At 44.6% G+C, this 15,189-nt stretch overlaps 1 pseudogene; it reads left to right on the top strand.

Annotated features, from left to right (window-relative positions):
- Nucleotides 1-8,327: 8,327 nt before the first annotated feature.
- LOC115392465 (UDP-glucuronosyltransferase 2C1 pseudogene) lies at nt 8,328-10,777 on the top strand (annotated as a pseudogene).
- Nucleotides 10,778-15,189: the final 4,412 nt, after the last annotated feature.

Raw genomic sequence — 15,189 nt, 5'->3', positions numbered from 1 at the left:
ATAATTCTGAAATCGCCAGCATGCAATATTTACCCATAGCCCTGTAGGTTGCACACAAAATATTTCCAGGATTGTGGAAATATTCTTAACAGAGTCAGCCATTACCCCAAATGTTCATTTAATAACCAGCCATGAAACTATCCATCCATTTTCCACCGCTTATCTGGGACCGGGTCGCGGGGGCAGCAGTCTAAGCAACGATGCCCAGACTTCCGTGTCCCCAGACACTTCCTCCAGCTCCTCTGGGAGGATCCCAAGGCGTTCCCAGGCCAGCCGAGAGACATAGTCTCTCCAGTGTGTCCTGGGTCTTCCCCGGGGTGTCCTCCTGGTGGGACATGCCCGGAACACCTCCCCAGGGAGGCGTCCAGGAGGCATCCTAAAGAGGTGCCCGAGCCACCTCAGCTGGTCCCTCTCGATGTGGAGGACTAGCGGCTCTACTCCGAGCTCCTCCCTAGTGACTGAGCTCCTTACCCTATCTCTAAGGAAGTGCCCAGCCACCCTACGGAGGAAGCTCATTTTAGCCGCTTGTATCCGGGATCTTGTCCTTTCGGTCATGACCCAAAGTTCAAGACCATAGATGAGGGTGGGAATGTAGATTGACCTGTAAATCGAGAGCTTCACCTTTCGGCTCAGCTCCTTCTTCACCATGACGGACTGATACAACGACCGCGTCACTGCAGATGCTGCACCGATCCGCCTGTCAATCGCACGCTCCATCCGTCCCCCACTCGTGAACAAGACCCAAAGATACTTAAACTCCTCCACTTGGGCCAGAGTCTCTCCACCGACCTGGAGAGGGCAGGCCACCCTCTTCCGGTCGAGGACCATGGCCTTGGATTTGGAGGTGCTGATCCTCATCCCTGTTGCTTCACACTCGGCTGCAAACCGCCGCAGTGCATGCTGTAGGTCCGGGTTCGATGAAGCCAACAGGACAACATCATCTGCAAAAAGCAGAGATGAAATCCTGTGGTCCCCGAACTGGACCCTCTCCAGCCCCTGGCTTAGGGGTGGGCGATATGGCAAAAATGTCATATCACGATTTTTTTAAATCAATATCACAATCACGATTTTATCACGACTCTTTTTTATATAGATTTTTCTAGACTAATCTGCAAGTTTGACCATTTTTCCCCAATGTTAAACATATAAAACGTATAAAATGTATTTAAACATGTAAAACCCTCAAAGAAAAAAAAAGAAAATTTAAACTAAAGAAACTGGCTTTTATTTAAATAGTACAGTTTTTTTCTAATCAAATTGTGCAATTAACACAAACATAAAAAGTAATGAAAAGCAATAGAGCGCACTTTTGTAGCACAAAAACTAAACACACCAAATAGATTATTAAAAAGGGTCAATAAAAATGCAAACTTAGCTGGTTACCTCTTGGGCAACAATTTAGAACAAAAACAATTTAACTTTAATATCTATAACCTGAGTGAATAATACAGCTGTTTGAGAACAATTTTTTGTTCAGAGATTTGAGCTTTTATCTCTTTTTAAAAATGAGGTAAAAGATAATGAACAATAAAGTACACTTTTGTAACACAAAAAACTAAACACATCAAATAGCGTTTTAGCACAGTTTTAATGGGATATAGTTTTAATAGTTGCGCTATATGACCACTAGAGGGCTCTGTCTCCATTGAAATACAGCCCCTCATAATCCCATTAAAGGAGTCATATTATGCTATTTTTCAGTCACGTCATATAGGTCACGGACGCCCAAAAACATAGTATATAAGTTTGTTTGCCCCAAATTCGTCCTATGTTCGGAGTTTGAGCATTCTAAAAAGTGGCTCTGAGGAGCCTTCTTCAGAACAGCCTGTTTTTGACAGCCTATTTTCCGTGATGAACTTGAACGCATCTGGCCACGCCCACCTCGTAAATTCACTGTCGTTAAGAAAGCACCTTACAGGAAGTTACACCACAAGTTTCAAAATAAAACACAATGCACGACCTCACGGACGTAAACTTTTTCCTATATGTTGTTATTACGCCGCCTCGGGAGGCACGAGAATCAGCTCAACAGGGTCCCAGACAGTAGCAAACGCGGAAATTACCGTTTTTATATAGAATGAACGATACAAAAGGAACTCTTGGATAAAGAAAAGCACTCATTTGAGATCAAAACATAACCATGTACTCATCCTTGCTGGAAGTACTATAAATTACAGATCAATGTGGCTGGACGAGCAGAGCGACTTCGCTGAAGCGAAATGTGGTGTTTTTTTTATTTTCTGTTTATATCATGTGTTGTTCGTGTGATATCGAGAGCACTACAGCCTCTCCGAGGAGCACCCCTCTTCATCCGGACGACGCTGCCGGTGTGTGCTGACTTTGCGCCCCGCGCCTCCACTGGGCACCGGAGCTTAGCAGCCTCCCGGCGAGGAGAGGAGCGGCCGCGCGCGAGTCGTGCGTCTCTGCCGTCTTCGGGACCAGCTTCCGTGGAGAAGCTCCGGGCCGTTTATCCAATCGGCCCCACCTCGCCCCTGGAAGTCAGACGACCGGGCACTGTCACAGCCGCGGCCGACTCAAAGTGCCTCTCTGCTGGGGAGAGGAGCTCCGCTATGTTCCCATCCGAGCTAATTGTGGCTAAGTTAGCAAAAACTGTCAGCTCGTCAGCTGACCCACCTGAAGACGGCTGATGAGCTGACTTTATGAAAACACTGGCGATGGATGAAAAAATACAGCCGAAATGAGCGACCTGTCCGGGGGCCGGCCAAAGGCTGGATTCTCTTCCGGGGGGTAGTGGTGTTCCTCTTCATGACATCGAGAAGAAGAAGATTTCAGAACCGCGTGTTTGAGTGTATATTTTCTTAAAAGTGGAGTGCACAATTGAGGGAGGTGACTGCATTTTTCACTTCTGGGGGATCATACAGAGGCTCTGGAAGGCAATATGACTGTAAAGACACCTTTTTAAAGTTAATTTTGCATAATATGACCCCTTTAAATCAAAGACATTCCACTAGTTATCAGACTAAAGGGCCATTTCAGCTGTTAACTTGATGGTAAGTTCACTAAGTGTCTTTTCACATTTCTGTGATTTGTTGTATATAAAATCCCTCATGCTAGCTTGTGAACTGCTAGCGGTAGCTCGCTAGCTAGCATTAGCATCGGTGATAGCTTCAGCGTCTCTCCCTTAGCTTTTCGGGGTGTTTCTTTATGGTGGCTGGTCTCTCGTAGATCCCGTACTGCTGTTGTAAACCAGCTTTGCCTGACACAGCCTCCACCCAGCAGTAGTTCCAGTCAGAAAAGCTCCACAGCGCCCCGCTCGTTGTTAGCTGCCTTCACATCCCTGAACCAGTGTTGCCAACTCCCCAGTAAGAAAATTCGCTGTTGGCTACCCTAAAAGTCGCTAGAAGTCGCTAGATGATGTCATCGCCTAATTTTTATAATTGGCAATTTGCATGTAATTGTAATGGACGCTGTAGGAGAAAGGAATTACGTCATGGGAGAAGCAAAAAGTGAGCTAAAAACACCCTAAATATGCTTAGAACTACAAGTGAACTGACTAAAGTGTGACAGTGAAGAAACATTTAACATGTCCATACAGCTCTGTGACCCAAGACGGGAGCAGCCGCGGATTTGCGCACACTCGATTCATTTGAAGTGTGGAGGCGGAGTGGCGTGGCTCTCCTCTCTGCTCTGACTGCAGCAGGGAGCGCTGCGTGAGACTGACCGCTTGTGAGTGCTTTGGGATGGGGGAGGGGCTCACTGCAGCACCCGCTGCTCCTTGAGGACAGCAAGGAGACGTCCTGTCACGTCTCCAGAGCACCAGAAAAAGTCGCTAAATTTTGCGTTTTTTTTTTTGTTTTTTTTTTCCATCATCATTAATGTTGCTCCGCATGTATCTATTATGTATGTGGATAACTGCACTAGAGGTAATATTTAGTTGATATTATCTGAAGCTTTCAGGTAACATCATCACTCCAAAAAAATATAATATATTGGTGAAAAAAGAACGAGGAGGAGAACGTGCCCGACGATTTAACGATCTTTCTGATTTATGAGATCGTGTCAACGTTAATATCCTTAACGATCTTATATCGTCATATCGCACACCCCTACCCTGGCTGCACCTATAAATTCTGTCCATAAATATTATTAACAGAACCGGTGACAAAGGGCAGCCCTGCCGGAGTCCAACATGCACCGGGAACAGGTCTGACCTGCCGGCAATGCGGACCAGACTCCTACTCCGGTCATACAGAGACCAGACGGCCCTTATCAGGGGACCACGGACTCCGTATTCCCGAAGCACCCTCCACAAGGCACCACGAGGGATGCGGTTGAACACCTTCTCTTAGTCCACAAAACACGTGAACTGGTTGGGTGAACTCCCACGAACCCTCTAGCACCCTATGGAGGGTATAGAGCTGGTCCGCTGTTCCGCGACCAGGGCGAAAACTGCACTGTTCCTCCTGAATCCGAGGTTCGACTGTCGGTCGAATCCTCCTCTCCAGTACCCTGGAATAGACTTTCCCAGTTAGGCTGAGGAGTGTGATCCCCCTATAGTTGGAGCACACCCTCCGGTCCCCCTTTTTAAAAAGGGGAACTGCCAATCCAGAGGCACCTTCCCCGACCGCCACTCGATGTTGTACAGATGTGTCAGCCAAAACAGTCCCTGCACATCCAGAGACTTTAGGCACTCAGGGCGAATCTCATCGACCCCCCAGTGCCTTGCCACCAAGGAGCTTACCAACCACCTTGGTGACTTCGGCTTGGGTGATGGACGAGTCCACCTCTGAGACCTCAGCCTCTGCTTCCTCCACGGAAGACGTGGTGATGGGATTGAGGAGGTCCTTGAAGTATTCCTTCCACCGATCAAAAATATCCCCGGTTGAGGTCAGCAACTCCCCACCTCCACTATAAACAGTGTTAGTGGAGACCTGCTTTCCCCTCCTGAGGCGCCGGACGGTTTGCCAGAATTTCTTCGAGGCTGACCTGTAGTCCTCCTCCATGGCCTCCCTGAACTCCTCCCAGACCCGAGTTTTTGCCTCCACAGCCGCTCGGGCTGCAGTTCGCTTGGCCTGCCAGTACCTGTCAGCTGCTTCTGGAGTCCCATGAGCCAACAAGGCTCAAAAGGACTCCTTCTTCAGCTTGTTGGCAGTTCTTACTTCCGGTGTCCACCACCGGGTTCAGTGGTTGCCGCCACGACAGGCACCAGAGAACCAGTGGCGATTGCTCTAAGACTGCAAGGGAAGCTCAACTTCCCCTAAGATGTCAAAAAAATAAGTGGTCCAATATTTTCTGTTGTGTGTACATTTCATTGACTAAATATACTCTACAACACGTTCATCTTTTGTTCAGAATCAACTACTTATCTCAGGTAATTGACTCGGCTTTTTTCTCACTCCTCCTGGCAGCGGCACGGCACTTTAAACAGCCGGACGCTGAGCGTCCATGCGGAAGCTAGAGTGTGTTGTTCCAATGCAGTGAAACTGGACGCTCATTGGATAATGCTTGGCATCGAACTACTGAGCTTCAATGGGGGTCAATGGCAGGGGCTGGCCTTGGACGTCGGGCTTCTGCGTGCTGTGATTGGATGATCTGTCTGAAGCTTGATTGACAGCGAAATGAGCAAATCACTGATCTTGAAGTAAAAAAAATGCACCAAAGGGCTTCTGAAGTTTTTCACTCTGTTGTTCTGAGTTGATTCGGAGGCTTCACTGATCCTCGGAGACTTTCTGTTTGTGAAAAACGATTAGCGTTGTGTTTGGAGACTTGTTTAGGTCACTCTGCGGTTCCTGTCCTCGACCAGCAGCTGGAGCTTCTCCCCGTCTCTCACTCTCACGCTCAGGCTGTCACACAGCACTCGAGCCTCCAGCAGCTCCAGCTGCTCGCAAGCTGCACACAACGGCAGACAATGTGAATGTTGTGGACCGGATTTTGGTGAAATCATTTGATATTCTTCCTTACGAAGAGAAAATTGGTGTTAAACTGCAGGACAGATCAACTCCGAAGACTGAGCTGGTGCAAAAGGTGGGGAAAAATAACAGGTCTTTTCAGCTGTCCTGATATGACAAGTGAGCTGCTGACTGAAGTGCTGTCACCAATAAAATGTAGCCTACTGCTGGCCATGCCTCTGGATGAAACCATTTCAGGGATGTGTTGTCTGGTCAGAAGTGGGCTTTGGGCATCTGTCTAACTTTTACAGGGCATGCAAAAGGCATGACAGCTAATAGAATTTACATACAAAAAAACACACATATTACAATGTATGCTGAAAATGAGCTTCCCCTCTTTGGAAGACCAGCAGCTGCCACTGCAGAGAACTTAGAACCACAGCTCCGGGCAGCTGCTTCGACAATGGAGGTGGAGAACATGGTCCACTCGGACTCAATGTCCCCAGCCTTCCTTTGTATATGAGAGAAGTTCTCCCGGAGGTGAGAGTTGAAAACCATACTGACAGAGGGTTCCACAAGACGTTCCCAGCAGACCCTCACAACACGTTTGGGTCTGCCAAGTCTGTCTGGCATCCTTCTTCGCCAGCGAATCCAACTCACCACCAGGTGGTGATCGGTCGACAGCTCTGCTCCTCTCTTCACCCGAGTGTCCAAAACACACAGCCATAGGTCAGATGACACGATCATCACCGACAAGTCCATCATCAACCTCGACCTAGAGTGTCCTGGTGCCAAGTGCACTTATGGACACCCCTGTGCTTGTTTGTTATGGAGAAACTGTGGCTAGTCCAATAACAGAACACCACTTGGGTTTAGATCAGGGAGGCCGTGCGTCCCAATCACCCCCCTCTAGGTCTCTCTGTTGCTGCCCACGTGAGCGTTGAAGTCCCCCAGTAGAACAATGGAGTCCCCAATCGGAGCGCTGTCCAGCACCCCTCCCAGGGACTCCAAGAAGGCCAGGTACTCTGCACTGCTGTTCGGCCCGTAAGCCGAGACAACAGTGAGGCACCTGTCCCCTACCCGAAGGCGCAGAGATGCGACCCTGTCGTTCACTGGGGTGAACTCCAACACATGGCGGCTGAGCTGTGGGGCTACAAGCAAACCCACACCAGCCCGCCGCCTCTCACCGTGGGCAACGCCAGAAAAGTGGAGAGTCCAGCCCTTCGAGAGATTGGGTTCCAGAGCCCCGGTTGTGTGTGGAGGTGAGCCCGACTATATCCAGCCGGTACCTCTTGACCTCCCTCACAAGCTTGGGCTCCTTCCCCCCCAACGAGGTGACATTCCATGTCCCTAGTCTCTGTGTCTGAGGATCGGGTCGCCGGGCACCCTGCCGTCGGCTGCCACCCAATCTACATTGCAACCGGCCCCCTACGGTTCCCTCGGCGGGTGGTGGGTCCACTGGAGGGCGGGACCATGTTGCCCCTTCGGGCTGAGCCCGAACGGGCCCCGTGGGCAAAGGCCGGACCACCAGGCGCTCGCTTGCGAGCCCCAACCCCAGGATTGCCTCCAGGGTGGGGCCCCGGCTGCGCCATGCTGGGCAACATCACGGACCTTGATTGTGACTTCATCATAGGAGCTTTTGACCTGCCCTCAGTCTGGCCCATCACCCAGGACCTGTTTGCCATGGGACACCCTGCCAGGGGCATAAAGCCCTGGACAACATAGCTCCTGGGATCACGCGGGCACACAAACTCCCCCACCACTTTAAGGTGGCAGGTCAGGGAGGAGACCATGAAACCTACCGGTGCTAAATAGCCCAGCAGAAAAAAAGCTTATCCAGTTCTTTATCTCTTTTTTTACACCACCTCTTACTTTTCTGGTGTTTTGTTTCTCCTGTATCTAATTATTTTCCATGCATGCAGTGTTGCCACTCCACCTATACAGTGGTACAGACATATAGTGGTGTTTGGATGGGACTGATATTCATCCTTATATTTTTTTCTTTTTCTGGATAATGTACTGACTTTACCATTAATATGACCAAAATGTCTCTTCAGCATAGAGTGCATATTGTCAAATGCACTTTTGTGGTTTTTTGGTATTTTGTTTTAGTGCAATATATATTGTATATTTTAGCTGTTCCAGGTCAAGCTGTCTGGGCCATGGTACAAAGACGTCTCAGTGGTGAATACCCTGCATGATCTTTTATGTTCGGAGGACAAACGTATTTACAAGCTCAGGACAGCAGTGTGACACTGGATTAGGCTGGAGTTTTACAAAAAAGTTTAACTTAGTCACAAAGTAGTTATTCTCTACATTTGATAGTCCTACATTTTTGTGACACTAGATGGCACAACAGATAAAGTTGTTTTGTTTTACACTGGGAGTCGTGAGTGAAAGGAATTCCATTGGCAGTACGCATGTTGTGCAACAGGGCTCTTATCTGGTATCAGATTTGAAGCTGCACTGCAGATAGTCAAAGCACTGAAGACTCGACTCTGAAGTGTACTACACCTGCTACAAAACTTCTCTGAGCAAAGATACACCAGTGACAGTTTGGTGACCTTCCCTGAGGCAGTGGACTTACACGGTAAGAATGCTTGCTCGAGAAGGTACAGTTCAACTGATCTTTAGTTTTTTTTTTTTTTTTTTTTGTATTATTGCATGAACTCCTGGTATGGTTTTGAATGCCACACAATCAGTTGTAAACATCATTTGTGTGTGTTTTCTGAAGGTATCCGAGAGTCACCATGAAGGTGCACCATTTATCCCTGCTCTCTCTGTTGTGGATTCAACTCACCACCGCCTTTGCGGGCAAGATTCTTGTCTTCCCATTGGACGGGAGCCACTGGGTGAACATGAGGATCCTCATAGAGGAGCTGCATTCCAAAGGTCATGAGATAACCGTGATCCGGGAGTCCGACAGTTGGTATATCAGTGAAAAGTCACCCGTGTACACTTCTGTCACCATTCCCGGTCTCTGCGGATTTAAGGAAAACTTTGACACTGTTGTATCTCAACAGCTGGCGGTCCGGCTGCAGAGCAAGGACTCATCTTGGTGGACTCTGTTCTGGCTAATTTTTGAGATGAGGCAGTTGGTTATCAAGCAGTTTACTGAGTTTCATAAGAAAGTGAGTGATATAGTCGTTCAGATGTTTGAAGATGAAAGCTTGATGCAATCCCTCCGCAATGCCAAGTATGATTTAGTATTGACAGACCCCGGCATCGGTGGCGGGGCAATTCTGGCACGTCGGCTTGAACTCCCTCTTGTTTATAATGTCAGGTGGACCATTCAAGGTGAAGCACACTTCCTCATTGCTCCCTCTCCTCTGTCCTACGTTCCCTTCTCCTCAACAGAGTTGACGGATAAGATGACCTTCCCTCAAAGAATAATCAATGTTTTGGCCTATATTCTTGGGATTTATAGTTTATCAACCATCTCGGAGCCAAATTATAAACCTGTAGTGAGGAGGTACTTTGGTCCTGATGTGGACTACTCAACATTTTTCCTGGAAGCTGACATATGGCTCATGAGAAACGACTTCATCTTTGAGTTTCCACGTCCTACAATGCCAAACATAGTTTACATAAGTGGATTTCAGTGCAAACCCTCAAAACCTCTCCCTGCCGACCTGGAGGAGTTTGTGCAGAGTTCAGGAGATCATGGAATTGTTATTATGACCCTTGGAACTTTAGTAGGGAAACTTCCTGCACATATCTCTGAAGAAATCGCTGCAGCCTTTGCTCAGCTGCCTCAGAAGGTAATATGGAGGTATACAGGAGAAAGACTTGCAAACCTGGGCAACAATACATTAACGGTCGACTGGCTGCCACAGAATGACCTCCTAGGACATCCCAAAATCAGAGCGTTCGTGGCCCATGGAGGCACCAACGGAGTTCAGGAAGCCATTTACCATGGCGTCCCTGTCGTTGGAATTCCTCTATTTTTCGATCAGCCTGACAATCTCTCCAGACTCAAAGCAAAGGGAGGAGCTGTGGTTGTGAATATTGCTACGCTGGATAGACACGTCCTTGCAGAGGCACTGGAAGCAGTTCTTCACAACTCCACTTACCGGGAAAACATGCAAAAGCTCTCCAGACTGCAAAGAGATCAGCCTGTGAAGCCTCTGGATAAGGCAGTGTTCTGGATAGAGTACGTGATGAGACATAAAGGGGCTCGTCATCTGCGGACGCAGTCCCTCAAAATGTCCTGGATTGCTTACAACTCCATTGATGTTCTTGCAGCTTTGTTTGCAGCAGTTTTGCTGTTGTTATTCATTTGCATCTCAGTTGTAAAATTAATGTGGAGAATCATTTTCCCTGGGAGGAAAGCTAAACGCGAATGACATGAAAAATAATATGTTGAGCCTGTTTGTGAAATTCAGAAAATAATGTTTATTTTTGTGGCGTCACCGAATTTAAAGAAATCAAAATACAGCTTGTCTGGAACAATTCCAGTTTTTTTTTTTCAAAAACAAATGATGTGTCTATAGCTATAATGTATCACTGACATTTAACTGCTTAATACTCAGGAAGAATATTTACTCTGTACCAAATTTATTTTTCACTCGACCATTCCTGAATGTTTTGATTTGCTATGTTCTGCCATATTGTTTCTTTTAATAAGTTTTTTTCAGAGTCAAAGATGAAACTATGAGACAAATCTGACAGTGAACATGTGACCACACAAGAATTATCCTAAACATTCACAATAGTACAAGCTCACAAAATAAGCAAAAAACATCCATCTCCGCAGTATTAATGTGAATGTTTTAAAATAGGTAAAAATCATAATCAACTGATGTTATTACTGGATTTTATCATTGTTATTGTTGTTGTTGTTGTTCTTGTTGTTGTTGTTGTTCTTGTTGTCGTCCAGCTGTCCTCACATTTTTTTAATTTCTTTATTTTTTTACCTGTCTTTGAAAATGTGCTTTTAAAATGAAACATGCAATTAAACTGTTTTTGTATTTATCTAGTGTCTTGAACTATTTTTGACTTACTGTTTTAAGGACTAATCAACGTGACATTAGAAAGTGTATTGCTCTTTTTCAGTGACTTTTAATTGCATACACTGAACTGACACTAGGTGGCAATACAAGAAAGACGTACCAGATAGTATGGATGGAGCTCCTCTAATACCTTTGAAGCTGAAAACTCAAATACTGAGGAGATCCTTTAATTCAGTGTCAAATTCTGCTGAATCTTAGAAATAAGCAGTAATAGAATCGAACATGCCAGGATAAGGCTCCCTAGCATCAGGATAAGGAAATATGATGGCCTTCATTGTCCCCAGATCAATCCATTAATTCCAACAATATATTGATAATGGGACATGCGGGTGAGAGCAAACCACAGCTGACAGTGAACAAAAACAGGTGGAGGCACTGTATGTGTTTCCATATCTCCCTTTATTCATATTTGCAATGCATTGTTAATTTGAAAAATCTTATTTTGCGCCTTCTTTTTCACTGCAGTGTCTGAGGAGAGGGCAGACACCTGGCAGAAAAAGACCTGACCAGGCCTTGCTTATGCTCCAGTCCCCACCCACCTGTCCTGGGAGCTCTGCACTTTGAGCTCTTGCAGTTTGTAAAGCTTTCAAAAAATAAAGATGTTCCACAAATTCAACAAATCAATGTGTAATGAATCTGTACAGACACTGACGCTGAGTGTGGCCTGCAGGCCCGGCAACAGACCACAGCGTTAGTTGAAGCGTGAAAGAACAAGACAGTCCAACGGCAAATTCAAGGGCTTTTTAGGAGCCTGAGGTGGTCCTCTGTGACCTCCTTCAAAAGTTCTGTCAGAGGTTCCTTTGTTTTAGTGTGATGTGCTTTATACTGAAATCACTTTGATATTTTCACCTGGTAGGTTTACTTCTTAAAGAAAATGTGTTAATTATAAACGGAAACGAGTGTTATCTTGTCATAATTTCTCTTAATTTGAATTACTTTCTTGAATTCAATAAAGCATCATACATTTCTATTGGTGCATATTTTTTGACAAAAGCTTTTTAGTGGAATGTAGCAATATTTCACTGAGACAGTGTTTCTTTATTTTAGCCATGTTTGAAGCGACATGAGTGTGTTGCAGACAAGCTGAACTGATGCAGGTGTGAGCCAGCTATTTATTCAAAGAGAATTAGGATTAAAAGTCTGCTTAAAGCATCTGGTGCTTAAGGTCAGGGTGGAGTCAGCCCAAGTGAGGCGCCGCTTGACTCATGGCACAATTAATGGCTGGTGGTGAATTATTAAGCAGTGATGTCTGTTTGTAGTGTCAACATCTGAGCAGCAGCAGTTGTTTCTGGTTTGTTCACAAATGGTTATTGACAAAAACAGAGCTGTGACCACAGCAATGAATTTATCTGGGAATATTTGTAATCTGCATTTCAGAGAACATGGTTTGAAATGAGTAAATCCATATCTAAGATTAAGCACAGCTTTATTGCACAGTAACACATCTCTGTTCAGTGAACTGCATTTTATTGATGTAAGCCAAAGCGAAACATCAAAAGCTGGTGTGACATGCTGTTCGTCTGTTGATGATTTTCGATTTTAGCTAAAGGCTTATCTGAAGATCAGTGTGACAAAGACCAAGGAGCTGGTGGCGGATCTGAGGAGGAACAGGGTGGCCGACACACTATGCGCAACAAACTAACCAGAGAAGCCAGTGGCGTGGTGGGGGGTGGATCTGGACTCTGTTCAGGTGGTCTCAGAGAGGAGGATCCGGTCCAAACTGAGGTCTATCCCAAACAATGTCTCTCACCCCTCCATGATATCCAGATCAACAGCAGGAACTCCTCCAGTGACAAACTCATACTGCCAAAGGTGCAACGCAGTGCCGCAGAAGATTTTTCATTCACTCCTCCCTGTGAATAATGTATAATGTATGCTTTGTTTTGGTTCTTAATTGTGTCCTTTCTGTGCTTTTATTAGTCACTGTTAAGAATTCTATATATTAATACTTTACTTTTTTAAATCCTGTTTTATTTGATATTCAACTTTTTTTGCTATTTATTCTGTGTGGAGCAGCCCTCCTGGCAATTGTTAGCCTCATAGCAAATTGGGTCTTGTTAACAATCGTTTGGCTGATGCCCTGTTTCAGATTGGTTTCTCTATCATTTACGGTACAACAAACAACTTACTACAGTTTGCATGATCTCCCTCAGTCCTTGGCACCTAACAGGGGAAAATAAACTGATCACTCTAAATTGCCTCCTTTATTTGCTTGTCTGAATGTCATTGTCATCTGGATTTTTTTCTTTATGAAGTCACATTTCTATTCTTCTGAGCTTTAGATTTTTTTTTTTATCTTTCTATAATTTGCATTGCATATTTTTTTTTTATCAGAAGTTCAGAAATTGCATGTTAATTTTCTCCTGCATGAAAAAAGTAACTGGAATTACCTTTGACCATGAAAACAGGTTTATTTGGCTACTCAGTGGTTCATATGAAATCTAGAAATCTATGTCAGGGATGTCAAACACCATAACATTTTGTTCAATAGTTTGGAGATAACACATAATTTGACAATTGAGTAGAAAAATGATCCGTAACATTACCACGACATGCCAAAATGCTTCTTTTCAGAGGATTTCCATTTACCTATAGTGCCTGTTCTTGTTTGTTTAATGACTTTTTTGTCAAGACTCAACAAAATCAGAACATTATTTTAGTTTTTAATAGGTTCCTGACTTGAGAAGACCTATTGCTTTGGTGCATTTTGATTTTTCTTTTGTTTAGCTGAGGAATTTCATCATTGTTTCATTTCAGGTTTTTGTTTTTGTTATATTTTTGTAAGAAAGATCATTTTAGACGTTTAAACTCTGTCCATTTTAATTTCTTCCTGGCGATAGAACAATGATATTTTGTGATATCACTGAATGTTCTGTCAATGTAGAGGACGAATACTTTGAACACATTACAATTATGACATATACTTAGAGTATAACTTAAATACCTTGAGATCAAACCAAGTTTCTTCCTGGAAATATATTTGCCCTATATTAAAGGTTTCCTGGTGCATTCATGCCCTGAATCAGGGGTTGTCAAACATAAGGCACATGGGCCAAAACTAGACTGAAGGAGCCAGCAGGCATCTGAAACTATCATTAAAATTGAGTTTATGTTGACATTACTGTCTTTTTTTATGCTGATTGTTCAGATTTAGAAACTATGGAAGCCCATTTCCGCCACTTGAAAAAAAAAACACCACACCGTAAGTCATAATTGTGAGATAGTAAGTCGAAATTATGAGATAGTAAGTCATAATTATGAGATAGTAAGTCGAAATTATGAGATAGTAAGTCATAATTATGAGATAGTAAGTCGAAATTATGAGATAGTAAGTCATAATTATGAGATACTAAGTCATAATTATGAGATACGATCTGCGCATGCGCTTCAGTGCAGCCGCCTCCCACGCAAGATCTTTGGCGCTGTGAGCTGCCAGGGAGCTGTTAAGTGAACACAGAAGTAGACTGTCTGTACATTGAGATTTATGGCTGAAATAAATGAAATGCTTGATGTGCTTGCTGATTCACGTGGTATTATAGTAGCAAACACACCCTGGAATGGATTTTAAGCAAGAAGCAGCTCTGAGTTGGAAAGGATAAAACCATAATATGGCTGAGGTTGCAACTTCAACTGCATCTGGAAACCTGTGGTCACTATCAAGAGATTGCTGTCGGCAGTTCACAGCCCAACACGACAGATCTTTATTAAAGCGTGTTGTACCTGGTCTCCACAGTAGGTGGCGCATCCAGACCATGAGTCACGCATGACTTTTAAAGGCGTGCTGACCTGTCAGGTACACAGCTTACCGAGAGAGCCACACACTCTTTGACCGCTGTTTCGTGGCCTCACTTTGAGCTGTTTGTTTCTGGTTTTACACACAAGGTATGGATAATATAATTATGTGTAAAATAAATACGTTCTGAACATAAATGGGCTTTGGTTTCTTTTGAAAAAACACGAATGACGCGTCCACTCGATGTTTCCGGGAGCAGCCCCTCAGTAGCTTAGATTTTTTTACCGTTTAGTACTCAGATCTCAATAGTACTCAGACCTCAGTACTCAGTACTCAGATTCAGATACTCAATACTCAATCTTCATACAATCTTCATACAGGAAGCGGTTGTGATGGGGCGCATGCGCAGATGTTATCTCATAATTTCGACTTACTATCTCATAATTTCGACTTGCTATCTCATAATTATGACTTACTATCTCATAATTTCGACTTAGTATCTCATAATTATGAATTACCGTGTGGTGTTTTTTTTTTTCAAGTGGCGGAAATGGGCCTCCATAAGAAACAAACCTGCACTTTAAAAAAAAAAAGG

Source organism: Salarias fasciatus, chromosome 7, assembly GCF_902148845.1.
Source record: "Salarias fasciatus chromosome 7, fSalaFa1.1, whole genome shotgun sequence".
In the NCBI taxonomy this organism is placed as follows: domain Eukaryota; kingdom Metazoa; phylum Chordata; class Actinopteri; order Blenniiformes; family Blenniidae; genus Salarias; species Salarias fasciatus.
This window is presented reverse-complemented; position numbering and strand designations above follow the sequence as displayed.